General features: G+C 38.2%; 1 protein-coding gene across 1 annotated transcript in view; it reads right to left on the bottom strand.

Moving 5' to 3' along the window:
* LOC136867166 (secretin receptor) overlaps positions 1–18,809 on the bottom strand; it is a 246,156-nt gene that overhangs the window by 143,933 nt on the left and 83,414 nt on the right. The gene's annotated exons all lie outside the window — the stretch shown is intronic.

Here is an 18,809-nt window from a genome sequence, read left to right as displayed (position 1 = left end):
AACGTGATGATCCTATCATTCTTATAGTGTGTCAAACAATGAAATGTACTTGTAAAAATCACCAAATTTACGAACAATCCAGAAATACGGCCAAATTTAACGTATAAGGGAGAGAGATACGACAAAATGTCACAGGACCAAAGTTGTAGATCACTCCGAATTGAAGAGACATTGTGCCATCCGTTTTGTGATACGACTTACCGTTTAGCCAGAAAATAGCTCAAAAGGAATGTCTGCACAGTCATTAAAATTGCCTCCATATTTCGATATCTTTGGGGGGTAAAAAGTGAAAAATTTGAACATCTTGGAATTTTCCCGTCGGTTAGGGACCAAAAGCTATAATTTCACCAAATTTCAATTGTCTACTTCGTCTGGCAGGTTGTGCCGCCATTTTGATTTGGGGGGATAGGGGATAAAAATGAGGAAATTCTCGAAAATTTTTAAGCCCACGAAACCTATAGGTTATCGTTTTGGATATACTATAAGACTGTGTTCTTATGCTGAACCCAAAATTTGAGCCCCCCAGCGTGCCCCCTTCAGGGAATTTTGAGAATTTCCGATTTTTCTAGGGATCCTGGGGTCATCAGTTTCCTCCGTACAAAGTCTCAAATTTCTGAGATTTCTGGAAGTGCCTCATTAATTCACGTCTTTTTTCATTTTTAAATATTTAATATACTGTATACATCGCTCCAGCCCGACTTGCTTTTATATATATAGATGACGGATAAGCATGAGCACGTTGAAAAGTGCAGACTTCCACTTCGAGATTCATATCTCCTAAACGGTTTATGATATTAAGAAACCGTTTGCGCCATCAGACGCCTCATTTATCGCTCTACATGTTTGTTTCTAAACCATTTCCTCGTATGTACCATATTAAGGGGGTAAATTGAGATCAAATTTTGAATAGGGTGAAATTTGGGTGCATTTTTAACATTTTACATTACGTTTTGCCTACTTATGTATAAGCTAGAATCATGAAATTTGGTACACACATGTCCCTTAATCGTGCCAATGAGCGCACACAACGTGATGATCCTATCATTCTTATAAGTGTGTCAAACAATGAAATATAATTGTAAAAATCACCAAATTTACGAACAATCCAGAAATGCGGCCAAATTTAACGTATAATGGAGAGAGATACGACAAAATGTCACAGGACCAAAGTTGTAGATCACTCCGAACTGAAGGGACATTGTGCCATCCGTTTTGTGATACGACTTACCGTTTAGCCAAAAAATAGCTCAAAAGGAATGTCTGCACAGTCATTAAAATTGCCTCCATATTTCAATATCTTTGGGGGGTAAAAGGTGAAAAATTTGAACATCTTGGAATTTTCCCGTCGGTTAGGGACCAAAAGCTATAATTTCACCAAATTTCAATTGTCTACTTCGTCTGGTAGGTTGTGCCGCCATTTTGATTTGGGGGGATAGGGGATAAAAATGAGGAAATTCTCGAAAATTTTTAAGCCCACGAAACCTATAGGTTATCGTTTTGGATATACTATACGACTGTGTTCTCATGCTGAGCCCAAAATTTGAGCCCCCCCAGCGTGCCCCCTTCAGGGAATTTTGAGAATTTCCGATTTTTCTAGGGATCCTGGGGTCATCAGTTTCCTCCGTACAAAGTTTCAAATTTCTGAGATTTCTGGAAGTGCCTCATTAATTCACGTCTTTTTTTCATTTTTAAATATTTATATATACATCGCTCCAGCCCGACTTGCTTTTATATATATAGATGACAGATAAGCATGAGCACGTTGAAAAGTGCAGACTTCCACTTCGAGATTCATATCTCCTAAACGGTTTATGATATTACGAAACGGTTTGCGCCATCAGACGTCTCATTTATCGCTCTACATATTTGTTTCTAAACCATTTCCTCGTATCTCCCATATTAAGGGGGTAAATTGAGATCAAATTTTGAATAGGGTGAAATTTGGGTGCATTTTTAACATTTTACATTACGTTTTGCCTACTAATGTATAAGCTAGAATCATAAAATTTGGTACACACATGTCCCTTAATCGTGCCAATGTGCGCACACAACGTGATGATCCTATCATTCTTATAAGTGTGTCAAACAATGAAATATACTTGTAAAAATCACCAAATTTACCAACAATCCAGAAATACGGCCAAATTTAACGTATAAGGGACAGAGATACGACAAAATGTCACAGGACCAAACTTGTAGATCACTCCGAATTGAAGGGACATTGTGGCATCCGTTTTGTGATACGACTTACCGTTTAGCCAAAAAATAGCTCAAAAGGAATGTCTGCACAGTCATTAAAATTGCCTCCATATTTCGATATCTTTGGGGGGTAAAAAGTGAAAAATTTGAACATCTTGGAATTTTCCCGTCGGTTAGGGACCAAAAGCTATAATTTCACCAAATTTCAATTGTCTACTTCGTCTGGCAGGTTGTGCCGCCATTTTGATTTGGGGGGATAGGGGATAAAAATGAGGAAATTCTCGAAAATTTTTAAGCCCGCGAAACCTATAGGTTATCGTTTTGGATATACTATACGACTCTGTTCTTATGCTGAGCTCAAAATTTGAGCACCCCCAGCGTGCCCCCTTCAGGGAATTTTGAGAATTTCCGATTTTTCTAGGGATCCTGGGGTCATCAGTTTCCTCCGTACCAAGTTTCAAATTTCTGAGATTTATGGAAGTGCCTCATTAATTCACGTCTTTTTTTCATTTTTAAATATTTATATATACATCGCTCCAGCCCGACTTGCTTTTATATATATAGATGACAGATAAGCATGAGCACGTTGAAAAGTGCAGACTTCCACTTCGAGATTCATATCTCCTAAACGGTTTATGATATTAAGAAACGGTTTGCGCCATCAGACGTCTCATTTATCGCTCTACATATTTGTTTCTAAACCATTTCCTCGTATCTCCCATATTAAGGGGGTAAATTGAGATCAAATTTTGAATAGGGTGAAATTTGGGTGCATTTTTAACATTTTACATTACGTTTTGCCTACTTATGTATAAGCTAGAATCAGGAAATTTGGTACACACATGTCCCTTAATCGTGCCAATGTGCGCATACAACGTGATGATCCTATCATTCTTATAGTGTGTCAAACAATGAAATGTACTTGTAAAAATCACCAAATTTACGAACAATCCAGAAATACGGCCAAATTTAACGTATAAGGGAGAGAGATACGACAAAATGTCACAGGACCAAAGTTGTAGATCACTCCGAATTGAAGAGACATTGTGCCATCCGTTTTGTGATACGACTTACCGTTTAGCCAGAAAATAGCTCAAAAGGAATGTCTGCACAGTCATTAAAATTGCCTCCATATTTCGATATCTTTGGGGGGTAAAAAGTGAAAAATTTGAACATCTTGGAATTTTCCCGTCGGTTAGGGACCAAAAGCTATAATTTCACCAAATTTCAATTGTCTACTTCGTCTGGCAGGTTGTGCCGCCATTTTGATTTGGGGGGATAGGGGATAAAAATGAGGAAATTCTCGAAAATTTTTAAGCCCACGAAACCTATAGGTTATCGTTTTGGATATACTATAAGACTGTGTTCTTATGCTGAACCCAAAATTTGAGCCCCCCAGCGTGCCCCCTTCAGGGAATTTTGAGAATTTCCGATTTTTCTAGGGATCCTGGGGTCATCAGTTTCCTCCGTACAAAGTCTCAAATTTCTGAGATTTCTGGAAGTGCCTCATTAATTCACGTCTTTTTTCATTTTTAAATATTTAATATACTGTATACATCGCTCCAGCCCGACTTGCTTTTATATATATAGATGACGGATAAGCATGAGCACGTTGAAAAGTGCAGACTTCCACTTCGAGATTCATATCTCCTAAACGGTTTATGATATTAAGAAACCGTTTGCGCCATCAGACGCCTCATTTATCGCTCTACATGTTTGTTTCTAAACCATTTCCTCGTATGTACCATATTAAGGGGGTAAATTGAGATCAAATTTTGAATAGGGTGAAATTTGGGTGCATTTTTAACATTTTACATTACGTTTTGCCTACTTATGTATAAGCTAGAATCATGAAATTTGGTACACACATGTCCCTTAATCGTGCCAATGAGCGCACACAACGTGATGATCCTATCATTCTTATAAGTGTGTCAAACAATGAAATATAATTGTAAAAATCACCAAATTTACGAACAATCCAGAAATGCGGCCAAATTTAACGTATAATGGAGAGAGATACGACAAAATGTCACAGGACCAAAGTTGTAGATCACTCCGAACTGAAGGGACATTGTGCCATCCGTTTTGTGATACGACTTACCGTTTAGCCAAAAAATAGCTCAAAAGGAATGTCTGCACAGTCATTAAAATTGCCTCCATATTTCAATATCTTTGGGGGGTAAAAGGTGAAAAATTTGAACATCTTGGAATTTTCCCGTCGGTTAGGGACCAAAAGCTATAATTTCACCAAATTTCAATTGTCTACTTCGTCTGGTAGGTTGTGCCGCCATTTTGATTTGGGGGGATAGGGGATAAAAATGAGGAAATTCTCGAAAATTTTTAAGCCCACGAAACCTATAGGTTATCGTTTTGGATATACTATACGACTGTGTTCTCATGCTGAGCCCAAAATTTGAGCCCCCCCAGCGTGCCCCCTTCAGGGAATTTTGAGAATTTCCGATTTTTCTAGGGATCCTGGGGTCATCAGTTTCCTCCGTACAAAGTTTCAAATTTCTGAGATTTCTGGAAGTGCCTCATTAATTCACGTCTTTTTTTCATTTTTAAATATTTATATATACATCGCTCCAGCCCGACTTGCTTTTATATATATAGATGACAGATAAGCATGAGCACGTTGAAAAGTGCAGACTTCCACTTCGAGATTCATATCTCCTAAACGGTTTATGATATTACGAAACGGTTTGCGCCATCAGACGTCTCATTTATCGCTCTACATATTTGTTTCTAAACCATTTCCTCGTATCTCCCATATTAAGGGGGTAAATTGAGATCAAATTTTGAATAGGGTGAAATTTGGGTGCATTTTTAACATTTTACATTACGTTTTGCCTACTAATGTATAAGCTAGAATCATAAAATTTGGTACACACATGTCCCTTAATCGTGCCAATGTGCGCACACAACGTGATGATCCTATCATTCTTATAAGTGTGTCAAACAATGAAATATACTTGTAAAAATCACCAAATTTACCAACAATCCAGAAATACGGCCAAATTTAACGTATAAGGGACAGAGATACGACAAAATGTCACAGGACCAAACTTGTAGATCACTCCGAATTGAAGGGACATTGTGGCATCCGTTTTGTGATACGACTTACCGTTTAGCCAAAAAATAGCTCAAAAGGAATGTCTGCACAGTCATTAAAATTGCCTCCATATTTCGATATCTTTGGGGGGTAAAAAGTGAAAAATTTGAACATCTTGGAATTTTCCCGTCGGTTAGGGACCAAAAGCTATAATTTCACCAAATTTCAATTGTCTACTTCGTCTGGCAGGTTGTGCCGCCATTTTGATTTGGGGGGATAGGGGATAAAAATGAGGAAATTCTCGAAAATTTTTAAGCCCGCGAAACCTATAGGTTATCGTTTTGGATATACTATACGACTCTGTTCTTATGCTGAGCTCAAAATTTGAGCACCCCCAGCGTGCCCCCTTCAGGGAATTTTGAGAATTTCCGATTTTTCTAGGGATCCTGGGGTCATCAGTTTCCTCCGTACCAAGTTTCAAATTTCTGAGATTTATGGAAGTGCCTCATTAATTCACGTCTTTTTTTCATTTTTAAATATTTATATATACATCGCTCCAGCCCGACTTGCTTTTATATATATAGATGACAGATAAGCATGAGCACGTTGAAAAGTGCAGACTTCCACTTCGAGATTCATATCTCCTAAACGGTTTATGATATTAAGAAACGGTTTGCGCCATCAGACGTCTCATTTATCGCTCTACATATTTGTTTCTAAACCATTTCCTCGTATCTCCCATATTAAGGGGGTAAATTGAGATCAAATTTTGAATAGGGTGAAATTTGGGTGCATTTTTAACATTTTACATTACGTTTTGCCTACTTATGTATAAGCTAGAATCAGGAAATTTGGTACACACATGTCCCTTAATCGTGCCAATGTGCGCATACAACGTGATGATCCTATCATTCTTATAGTGTGTCAAACAATGAAATGTACTTGTAAAAATCACCAAATTTACGAACAATCCAGAAATACGGCCAAATTTAACGTATAAGGGAGAGAGATACGACAAAATGTCACAGGACCAAAGTTGTAGATCACTCCGAATTGAAGAGACATTGTGCCATCCGTTTTGTGATACGACTTACCGTTTAGCCAGAAAATAGCTCAAAAGGAATGTCTGCACAGTCATTAAAATTGCCTCCATATTTCGATATCTTTGGGGGGTAAAAAGTGAAAAATTTGAACATCTTGGAATTTTCCCGTCGGTTAGGGACCAAAAGCTATAATTTCACCAAATTTCAATTGTCTACTTCGTCTGGCAGGTTGTGCCGCCATTTTGATTTGGGGGGATAGGGGATAAAAATGAGGAAATTCTCGAAAATTTTTAAGCCCACGAAACCTATAGGTTATCGTTTTGGATATACTATAAGACTGTGTTCTTATGCTGAACCCAAAATTTGAGCCCCCCAGCGTGCCCCCTTCAGGGAATTTTGAGAATTTCCGATTTTTCTAGGGATCCTGGGGTCATCAGTTTCCTCCGTACAAAGTCTCAAATTTCTGAGATTTCTGGAAGTGCCTCATTAATTCACGTCTTTTTTCATTTTTAAATATTTAATATACTGTATACATCGCTCCAGCCCGACTTGCTTTTATATATATAGATGACGGATAAGCATGAGCACGTTGAAAAGTGCAGACTTCCACTTCGAGATTCATATCTCCTAAACGGTTTATGATATTAAGAAACCGTTTGCGCCATCAGACGCCTCATTTATCGCTCTACATGTTTGTTTCTAAACCATTTCCTCGTATGTACCATATTAAGGGGGTAAATTGAGATCAAATTTTGAATAGGGTGAAATTTGGGTGCATTTTTAACATTTTACATTACGTTTTGCCTACTTATGTATAAGCTAGAATCATGAAATTTGGTACACACATGTCCCTTAATCGTGCCAATGAGCGCACACAACGTGATGATCCTATCATTCTTATAAGTGTGTCAAACAATGAAATATAATTGTAAAAATCACCAAATTTACGAACAATCCAGAAATGCGGCCAAATTTAACGTATAATGGAGAGAGATACGACAAAATGTCACAGGACCAAAGTTGTAGATCACTCCGAACTGAAGGGACATTGTGCCATCCGTTTTGTGATACGACTTACCGTTTAGCCAAAAAATAGCTCAAAAGGAATGTCTGCACAGTCATTAAAATTGCCTCCATATTTCAATATCTTTGGGGGGTAAAAGGTGAAAAATTTGAACATCTTGGAATTTTCCCGTCGGTTAGGGACCAAAAGCTATAATTTCACCAAATTTCAATTGTCTACTTCGTCTGGTAGGTTGTGCCGCCATTTTGATTTGGGGGGATAGGGGATAAAAATGAGGAAATTCTCGAAAATTTTTAAGCCCACGAAACCTATAGGTTATCGTTTTGGATATACTATACGACTGTGTTCTCATGCTGAGCCCAAAATTTGAGCCCCCCCAGCGTGCCCCCTTCAGGGAATTTTGAGAATTTCCGATTTTTCTAGGGATCCTGGGGTCATCAGTTTCCTCCGTACAAAGTTTCAAATTTCTGAGATTTCTGGAAGTGCCTCATTAATTCACGTCTTTTTTTCATTTTTAAATATTTATATATACATCGCTCCAGCCCGACTTGCTTTTATATATATAGATGACAGATAAGCATGAGCACGTTGAAAAGTGCAGACTTCCACTTCGAGATTCATATCTCCTAAACGGTTTATGATATTACGAAACGGTTTGCGCCATCAGACGTCTCATTTATCGCTCTACATATTTGTTTCTAAACCATTTCCTCGTATCTCCCATATTAAGGGGGTAAATTGAGATCAAATTTTGAATAGGGTGAAATTTGGGTGCATTTTTAACATTTTACATTACGTTTTGCCTACTTATGTATAAGCTAGAATCAGGAAATTTGGTACACACATGTCCCTTAATCGTGCCAATGTGCGCATACAACGTGATGATCCTATCATTCTTATAGTGTGTCAAACAATGAAATGTACTTGTAAAAATCACCAAATTTACGAACAATCCAGAAATACGGCCAAATTTAACGTATAAGGGAGAGAGATACGACAAGATGTCACAGGACCAAAGTTGTAGATCACTCCGAATTGAAGGGACATTGTGCCATCCGTTTTGTGATACGACTTACCGTTTAGCCAAAAAATAGCTCAAAAGGAATGTCTGCACAGTCATTAAAATTGCCTCCATATTTCGATATCTTTGGGGGGTAAAAAGTGAAAAATTTGAACATCTTGGAATTTTCCCGTCGGTTAGGGACCAAAAGCTATAATTTCACCAAATTTCAATTGTCTACTTCGTCTGGCAGGTTGTGCCGCCATTTTGATTTGGGGGGATAGGGGATAAAAATGAGGAAATTCTCGAAAATTTTTAAGCCCACGAAACCTATAGGTTATCGTTTTGGATATACTATACGACTCTGTTCTTATGCTGAGCTCAAAATTTGAGCCCCCCCAGCGTGCCCCCTTCAGGGAATTTTGAGAATTTCCGATTTTTCTAGGGATCCTGGGGTCATCAGTTTCCTCCGTACCAAGTTTCAAATTTCTGAGATTTATGGAAGTGCCTCATTAATTCACGTCTTTTTTCATTTTTAAATATTTATATATACATCGCTCCAGCCCGACTTGCTTTTATATATATAGACTACCAAATGTACCCGTGCTTCGCTACGGTATTCTACATTGTATACGGATATCGACGTAAATACTGTGCGTGCAGCAAATGAGATTGTTTTAAAATTGCATGTCTCTTAGCCTTATCCGAGAAATAGCATGGGGAGGTCCACATACGTTGTTTCCAATGTAAAGTGAGGGTTGCGGAGTTGTGATGATAACGCCAGGCTCACTTGCCTACTGCCATTCACAATCGAGTTGGCAAGTTTACATTATAATTGCAGGCCCCAATGCCTACTGCGCGGTCACAATCGATTTGGGGAGTTTTAGTTACAATGGCAGACCCATTTCCTACTTTCAGACAGGTTACAGTTGAGGAGTTTTTATTATAATACCAGGCAACTTCCCTACCACCAGTCAAAATTGAGTTGTGCAGTTATCATTATAATGACAGTCCCTTTTTACTGCTGCTAGCCAGCTTACTGCCAGTCACACAGAATTAGTGAGTTTCCATGAAAATAGCAGGCCACAATGCCTAATGCTAGTCAAATTTTAGATTGGAACATTTGTTTATAATGGCGGGCACCCTGGCCTAGAGCCAAACACAATAGAGTAGGGGACTTTCGAACAAAACTGCATGATCCCTTGCCTTCTGCAAGACAAATCGAAAAGTGAATTATTCATTAAAATGGTAGGCCCTCCTTACTAATGCCAGTTACACAGGAGTTGGAGAAGGACCCCATTCCTACTGCCAGCAGTCAAAGTCGGTGTAGGGAGTACTGATTACAATAGCAGACACATCCTTTCTCGATCTCTACAAATCGACATCAATGAATATATATACAGATGGACATACGAAAGTATATGAATGTTTACAATATTGCAGACCTTCATTTACAGATTAACTGCTGCTAAACGGTACGTCATATCGACAAAGAATTGTACCGTAAGGCGCAGTATTTAGCGATCTAAATGGCTGGTCCTATGATATTTTCTCGCATCTAATCTATTCATGGGTCAGATTGAATCAAAAACGTTGAATAGGTTGAAATTTGTGTAAGAATATCTTACATTTCCATTACTTTTCGGATAATTATGTGACATAGCATTTGGCTCACATATGGGTACTGGGTGGGCCAATGTTCGTGTAGAGTTTGATCATACTATCTTTCCTGTAAGTGATTGAAATTATGCACATGAGAAGAAAAGGTTTAGAAATTAATTTCCATTAAGGCAGGTAGATTTCCATAAAGTTTGGTTGTGTGTATTTAGAGGGAGTGCAAAATCACGGTTTCTGTTTCGTATAAACCCCCAATTAGTTCAGGGATTTAGAAACAATATTTGCCCTAAAACCTCCCCAAAGGACAGGTGGATTCTAAATATGAAGTTTGGTGGAAATATATCCAGTAGTTTTCAAGTTAGAGAAAGACAAACAGACCAACAAACAAAGAAACAAACAAACAAACTAACTAACTAACAGACACCAAGGAAACCTACCCCTGGACAGATGGATGCTATATATAAAATTTGGTTCAAATATCTTGTTAGTTTTCAAGTTGTAAGAAGTACGCTTTACACGCACCCGCTGGGATTTGTACCGAAAAACGGTCCGTTAATGATATATCCCTTACTAAATCCTGTTATCGAAATGATGCACATGAGAAAAAAAGGTTTAGAAATTCATTTTCATTAAGGCAGGTTGATTTCCATTAAGTTCGGTTGTGTATACTTTGAGGGAGTGCAAAATCACGGTTTCGGTTTCGTAAAAATCCCCACTCAGTTCAGGGATTTAGAAACGATATTTGAGCTAAAACCTACCCAAGGAGAGGTGGATTCTAAATATGAAGTTTGGTGGAAACATATCCAGTAGTTTTCAAGTTATAGGACAGACAAACAGACAAACAGACAAACAGACAAACAGACACCAAAGATAAAAATGATGCAGATGGTCATTATTACACCTGAAACGGATAACTGTACGGAAATTTCGCCAAAATCAATGTACAGACACACGGTCGTTACGCTTTTATTTTTTGCGCTAAAACCTACCCAAGGACAGGTGGATTCTAAATATGAAGTTTGGTGGAAATATATCCAGTAGTTTTCAAGTTATAGAAGGAGAGACAAACAGACAAACAGACAAACAAACAGACAAACGGACACCAAAGCTAAAAATGATGCAGATGGTCATAATTACAGGTGAAACGGATAACTGTACGGAAATTTCGCCAAAATAATCAATGTACAGACACACGGTCGTTACGATTTAATTTATATAGATGACGGATAAGCATGAGCACGTTGAAAAGTGCAGACTTCCACTTCGAGATTCATATCTCCTAAACGGTTTATGATATTAAGAAACGGTTTGCGCCATCAGACGTCTCATTTATCGCTCTACATGTTTGTTTCTAAACCATTTCCTCGTATCTCCCATATTAAGGGGGTAAATTGAGATCAAATTTTGAATAGGGTGAAATTTGGGTGCATTTTTAACATTTTACATTACTTTTTGCCTACTTATGTATAAGCTAGAATCATGAAATTTGGTACACACATGTCCCATAATCGTGCCAATGTGCGCACACAACGTGATGATCCTATCATTCTTATAAGTGTGTCAAACAATGAAATATACTTGTAAAAATCACCAAATTTACGAACAATCCAGAAATACGGCCAAATTTAACGTATAAGGGAGAGAGATACGACAAAATGTCACAGGACCAAAGTTGTAGATCACTGCGAATTGAAGGGACATTGTGCCATCCGTTTTGTGATACGACTTACCGTTTAGCCAAAAAATAGCTCAAAAGGAATGTCTGCACAGTCATTAAAATTGCCTCCATATTTCGATATCTTTGGGGGGTAAAAATTGAAAAATTTGAACATCTTGGAATTTTCCCGTCGGTTAGGGACCAAAAGCTATAATTTCACCAAATTTCAATTGTCTACTTCGTCTGGCAGGTTGTGCCGCCATTTTGATTTGGGGGGATAGGGGATAAAAATGAGGAAATTCTCGAAAATTTTTAAGCCCGCGAAACCTATAGGTTATCGTTTTGGATATACTATACGACTGTGTTCTTATGCTGAGCCCAAAATTTGAGCCCCCCCAGCGTGTCCCCTTCAGGGAGTTTTGAAAATTTCAGATTTTTCTAGGGATCCTGGGGTCATCAGTTTCCTCCGTACCAAGTTTCAAATTTCTGAGATTTCTGGAAGTGCCTCATTAATTCACGTCTTTTTTCATTTTTAAATATTTATATATACATCGCTCCAGCCCGACTTGCTTTTATATATATACTAGCAAATGTACCCGTGCTTCGCTACGGTATTCTACATTGTATACGGATATCGACGTAAATACTGTGCGTGCAGCAAATGAGATTGTTTTAAAATTGCATGTCTCTTAGCCTTATCCGAGAAATAGCATGGGGAGGTCCACATACGTTGTTTCCAATGTAAAGTGAGGGTTGCGGAGTTGTGATGATAACGCCAGGCTCACTTGCCTACTGCCATTCACAATCGAGTTGGCAAGTTTACATTATAATTGCAGGCCCCAATGCCTACTGCGCGGTCACAATCGATTTGGGGAGTTTTAGTTACAATGGCAGACCCATTTCCTACTTTCAGACAGGTTACAGTTGAGGAGTTTTTATTATAATACCAGGCAACATCCCTACCACCAGTCAAAATTGAGTTGTGCAGTTATCATTATAATGACAGTCCCTTTTTACTGCTGCTAGCCAGCTTACTGCCAGTCACACGGAATTAGTGAGTTTCCATGAAAATAGCAGGCCACTATGCCTAATGCTAGTCAAATTTTAGATTGGAACATTTGTTTATAATGGCGGGCACCCTGGCCTAGAGCCAAACACAATAGAGTAGGGGACTTTCGAACAAAACTGCATGATCCCTTGCCTTCTGCAAGACAAATCGAAAAGTGAATTATTCATGAAAATGGTAGGCCTCCTTACTAATGCCAGTTACACAGGAGTTGGAGAAGGTCCCCATTCCTACTGCCAGCAGTCAAAGTCGGTGTAGGGAGTACTGATTACAATAGCAGACACATCCTTTCTCGATCGCTACAAATCGACATCAATGAATATATACAGATGGACATACGAAAGTATATGAATGTCTACAATATTGCAGACCTTCATTTACAGATTAACTGCTGCTAAACGGTACGTCATATCGACAAAGGACTGTACCGTAAGGCGCAGTATTTAGCGATCTAAATGGCTGGTCCTATGATATTTTCTCGCATCTAATCTATTCATGGGTCAGATTGAATCAGAAACGTTGAATAGGTTGAAATTTGTGTAAGATTATCTTACATTGCATTACTTTTCGGATAATTATGTGACATAGCATTTGGCTCACATATGGGTACTGGGTGGGCCAATGTTCGTGTAGAGTTTGATCATACTATCTTTCCTGTAAGTGATTGAAATGATGCACATGAGAAGAAAAGGTTTAGAAATTAATTTCCATTAAGGCAGGTAGATTTCCATTAAGTTTGGTTGTGTGTATTTTGAGGGAGTGCAAAATCACGGTTTGGTTTCGTATAAACCCCCAATTAGTTCAGGGATTTAGAAACAATATTTGCCCTAAAACCTCCCCAAAGGATAGGTGGATTCTAAATATGAAGTTTGGTGGAAATATATCCAGTAGTTTTCAAGGTAGAGAAAGGCAAACAGACCAAACAAACAAACAAACTAACTAACAGACACCAAGGAAACCTACCCTTGGACAGATGGATGCTATATATAAAATTTGGTTCAAATATCTTGTTAGTTTTCAAGTTGTAAGAAGTACGCTTTACACTCACCCGCTCTTGCGTTAAGTCCGCTGGGATTTGTACCGAAAACCGGTCCGTTAATGATATCTCCCTTACTAAATCCTGTTATCGAAATGAAGCACATGAGAAAAAAAGGTTTAAAAATTAATTTTCATTAAGGCAGGTTGATTTCCATTAAGTTCGGTTGTGTATACTTTGAGGGAGTGCAAAATCACGGTTTCGGTTTCGTAAATATCCCCACTCAGTTCAGGGATTTAGAAACGATATTTGCGCTAAAACCTACCCAAGGACAGGTGGATTCTAAATATGAAGTTTGGTGGAAATATATCCAGTAGTTTTCAAGTTATAGAAGGACAGACAAACAGACAAACAGACAAACAAACAGACAAACAGACACCAAAGCTAAAAATGATGCAGATGGTCATTATTACACCTGAAACGGATAACTGTACCGAAATTTCGCCAAAATAATCAATGTACAGACACACGGTCGTTACGATTTTATTTATATAGATGACGGATAAGCATGAGCACGTTGAAAAGTGCAGACATCCACTTCGAGATTCATATCTCCTAAACGGTTTATGATATTAAGAAACGGTTTGCGCCATCAGACGCCTCATTTATCGCTCTACATGTTTGTGTCTAAACCATTTCCTCGTATCTCCCATATTAAGGGGGTAATTGAGTTAAAATTTTGAATAGGGCGAAATTTGGGTGCATTTTTAACATTTTACATTACATTTTGCCTACTTATGTATAAGCTAGAATCATGAAATTTGGTACACATATGTCCCTTAATTGTGCCAATGTGCGCACACAACGTGATGATCCTATCATTGTTATAAGTGTGTCAAAGAATAAAATATACTTGTAAAAATCACCAAATTTACGAACAATCCAGAAATACGGCCAAATTTAACGTATAAGGGAGAGAGATACGACAAAATGTCACAGGACCAAAGTTGTAGATCACTCCGAGTTGAAGCGACGTTGTGCCATCCGTTTTGTGATACGACTTACCGTTTAGCCAAAAAATAGCTCAGAAGGAATGTCTGCACAGTCATTAAAATTGCCTCCATATTTCGATATCCTTGGGGGTAAAAAGTGAAAAATTTGAACATCTTGGAATTTTCCCGTCGGTTAGGGTTCAAAAGCTATAATTTCACCAAATTTCAATTGTCTACCTCGTCTCGCAGGTTGTGCCGCCATCTTGATTTGGGGGGATGGGGGATAAAAATGAGGAAATTCCCGAAAATTTTTAAGCCCACGAAACCTATAGGTTATCGTTTTGGATATACTATACGACTGTGTTCTTATACTGAGCCCAAAATTTGAGCCCCCCCAGCGTGCCCCCTTCAGGGAATTTTGAGAATTTCCGATTTTTCTAGGGATCCTGGGGTCATCAGTTTCCCTCGTACCAAGTTTCAAATTTCTGAGATTTCTGGAAGTGCCTCATTAATTCACGTCTTTTTTCATTTTTAAATATTTATATATACATCGCTCCAGCCCGACTTGCTTTTATATATATAGATAGATGACGGATAAGCATGAGCACGTTGGAAAGTGCAGACTTCCACTTCGAGATTCATATCTCCTAAACGGTTTATGATATTACGAAACGGAGTTTCCCTCGTACCAAGTTTCAAATTTCTGAGATTTCTGGAAGTGCCTCATTAATTCACGTCTTTTTTCATTTTTAAATATTTATATATACATCGCTCCAGCCCGACTTGCTTTTATATATATAGATGACGGATAAGCATGAGCACGTTGGAAAGTGCAGACTTCCACTTCGAGATTCATATCTCCTAAACGGTTTATGATATTAAGAAACGGTTTGCGCCATCAGACGCCTCATTTATCGCTCTACATGTGTGTTTCTAAACCATTTCCTCGCATCTCCCATATTAAGGGGGCAAATTGAGTTAAAATTTTGAATAGGGCGAAATTTGGGTGCATTTTTAACATTTTACATTACATTTTGCCTACTTATGTATAAGCTAGAATCATGAAATTTGGTACACATATGTCCCTTAATTGTGCCAATGTGCGCACACAACGTGATGATCCTATCATTGTTATAAGTGTGTCAAAGAATAAAATATACTTGTAAAAATCACCAAATTTACGAACAATCCAGAAATACGGCCAAATTTAACGTATAAGGGAGAGAGATACGACAAAATGTCACAGGACCAAAGTTGTAGATCACTCCGAATTGAAGGGACGTTGTGCCATCCGTTTTGTGATACGACTTACCGTTTAGCCAAAAAATAGCTCAAAAGGAATGTCTGCACAGTCATTAAAATTGCCTATATATTTCGATATCTTAGGGGGGTAAAAAGTGAAAAATTTGAACATCTTGGAATTTTCCCGTCGGTTAGGGACCAAAAGCTATAATTTCACCAAATTTCAATTGTCTACTTCGTCTGGCAGGTTGTGCCGCCATTTTGATTTGGGGGGATAGGGGATAAAAATGAGGAAATTCTCGAAAAGTTTTAAGCCCACGAAACCTATAGGTTATCGTTTTGGATATACTATACGACTGTGTTCTTATGCTGAGCCCAAAATTTGAGCCCCCCCAGCGTGCCCCCTTCAGGGAGTTTTGAGAATTTCCGATTTTTCTAGGGATCCTGGGGTCATCAGTTTCCTCCGTACCAAGTTTCAAATTTCTGAGATTTCTGGAAGTGCCTCATTAATTCACGTCTTTTTTCATTTTTAAATATTTATATATACATCGCTCCAGCCCGACTTGCTTTTATATATATAGATGACAGATAAGCATGAGCACGTTGAAAAGTGCAGACTTCCACTTCGAGATTCATATCTCCTAAACGGTTTATGATATTAAGAAACGGTTTACACCATCAGACGCCTCATTTATCGCTCAACATATTTGTTTCTAAACAATTTCCTCCTATCTCCCATATTAAGGGGGTAAATTGAGATCAAATTTTGAATAGGGTGAAATTTGGGTGCATTTTTAACATTTTACATTACTTTTTGCCTACTTATGTATAAGCTAGAATCATGAAATTTGGTACACACATGTCCCTTAATCGTGCCAATGTGCGCACACAACGTGATGATCCTATCATTCTTATAAGTGTGTCAAACAATGAAATATACTTGTAAAAATCACCAAATTTACGAACAATCCAGAAATACGGCCAAATTTAACGTATAAGGGAGAGAGATACGACAAAATGTCACAGGACCAAAGTTGTAGATCACTCCGAATTGAAGGGACATTGTGCCATCCGTTTTGTGATACGACTTACCGTTTAGCCAAAAAATAGCTCAAAAGGAATGTCTGCACAGTCATTAAAATTGCCTATATATTTCGATATCTTAGGGGGGTAAAAAGTGAAAAATTTGAACATCTTGGAATTTTCCCGTCGGTTAGGGACCAAAAGCTATAATTTCACCAAATTTCAATTGTCTACTTCGTCTGGCAGGTTGTGCCGCCATTTTGATTTGGGGGGATAGGGGGTAAAAATGAGGAAATTCTCGAAAATTTTTAAGCCCACGAAACCTATAGGTTATCGTTTTGGATATACTATACGACTGTGTTCTTATGCTGAGCCCAAAATTTGAGCCCCCCCAGCGTGCCCCCTTCAGGGAATTTTGAGAATTTCCGATTTTTCTAGGGATCCTGGGGTCATCAGTTTCCTCCGTACCAAGTTTCAAATTTCTGAGATTTCTGGAAGTGCCTCATTAATTCACGTCTTTTTTCATTTTTAAATATTTATATATACATCGCTCCAGCCCGACTTGCTTTTATATATATAGATAGATGACAGATAAGCATGAGCACGTTGAAAAGTGCAGACTTCCACTTCGAGATTCATATCTCCTAAACGGTTTATGATATTAAGAACCTGTTTGCGCCATCAGACGCCTCATTTATCCCTCTACATATTTGTTTCTAAACCATTTCCTCCTATCTCCCATATTAAGGGGGTAAATTGAGATCAAATTTTGAATAGGGTGAAATTTGGGTGCATTTTTAACATTTTACATTACTTTTTGCCTACTTATGTATAAGCTAGAATCATGAAATTTGGTACACACATGTCCCTTAATCGTGCCAACGTGCGCACACAACGTGATGATCCTATCATTCTTATAAGTGTGTCAAACAATGAAATATACTTGTAAAAATCACCAAATTTACGAACAATCCAGAAATACGGCCAAATTTAACGTATAAGGGAGAGAGATACGACAAAATGTCACAGGACCAAAGTTGTAGATCACTCCGAATTGAAGCGACATTGTGCCATCCGTTTTGTGAGACGACTTACCGTTTAGCCAAAAAATAGCTCAAAAGGAATGTCTGCACAGTCATTAAAATTGCCTATATATTTCGAAATCTTAGGGGGGTAAAAAGTGAAAAATTTGAACATCCTGGAATTTTACCGTCGGTTAGGGACCAAAAGCTATAATTTCACCAAATTTCAATTGTCTACTTCGTCTGGCAGGTTGTGCCGCCATTTTGATTTGGGGGGATAGGGGATAAAAATGAGGAAATTCTCGAAAATTTTTAAGCCCACGAAACCTATAGGTTATCGTTTTGGATATACTATACGACTGTGTTCTTATGCTGAGCCCAAAATTTGAGCCCCCCCAGCGTGCCCCCTTCAGGGAATTTTGAGAATTTCCGATTTTTCTAGGAATCCTGGGGTCATCAGTTTCCTCCGTACCAAGTTTCAAATTTCTGAGATTTCTGGAAGTGCCTCATTAATTCACGTCTTTTTTCATTTTTAAATATTTATATATACATCTCTCCAGCCCGACTTGCTTTTATATATATAGATGACAGATAAGCATGAGCACGTTGAAAAGTGCAGACTTCCACTTCGAGATTCATATCTCCTAAACGGTTTATGATATTAAGAAACTGTTTGCGCCATCAGACGCCTCATGTATCCCTCTACATATTTGTTTCTAAAACATTTCCTCGTATCTCCCATATTAAGGGGGTAAATTGAGATCACATTTTGAATAGGGTGAAATTTGGGTGCATTTTTAACATTTTACATTACTTTTTGCCTACTTATGTATAAGCTAGAATCATGAAATTTGGTACACACATGTCCCTTAATCGTGCCAACGTGCGCACACAAC

The sequence above is a fragment of the Anabrus simplex genome, chromosome 3, assembly GCF_040414725.1.
Source record: "Anabrus simplex isolate iqAnaSimp1 chromosome 3, ASM4041472v1, whole genome shotgun sequence".
NCBI classification, from domain to species: domain Eukaryota; kingdom Metazoa; phylum Arthropoda; class Insecta; order Orthoptera; family Tettigoniidae; genus Anabrus; species Anabrus simplex.
The sequence above is the reverse complement of the archived record's forward strand: the minus strand, read 5'-3'. Positions and strand labels throughout refer to the sequence as shown.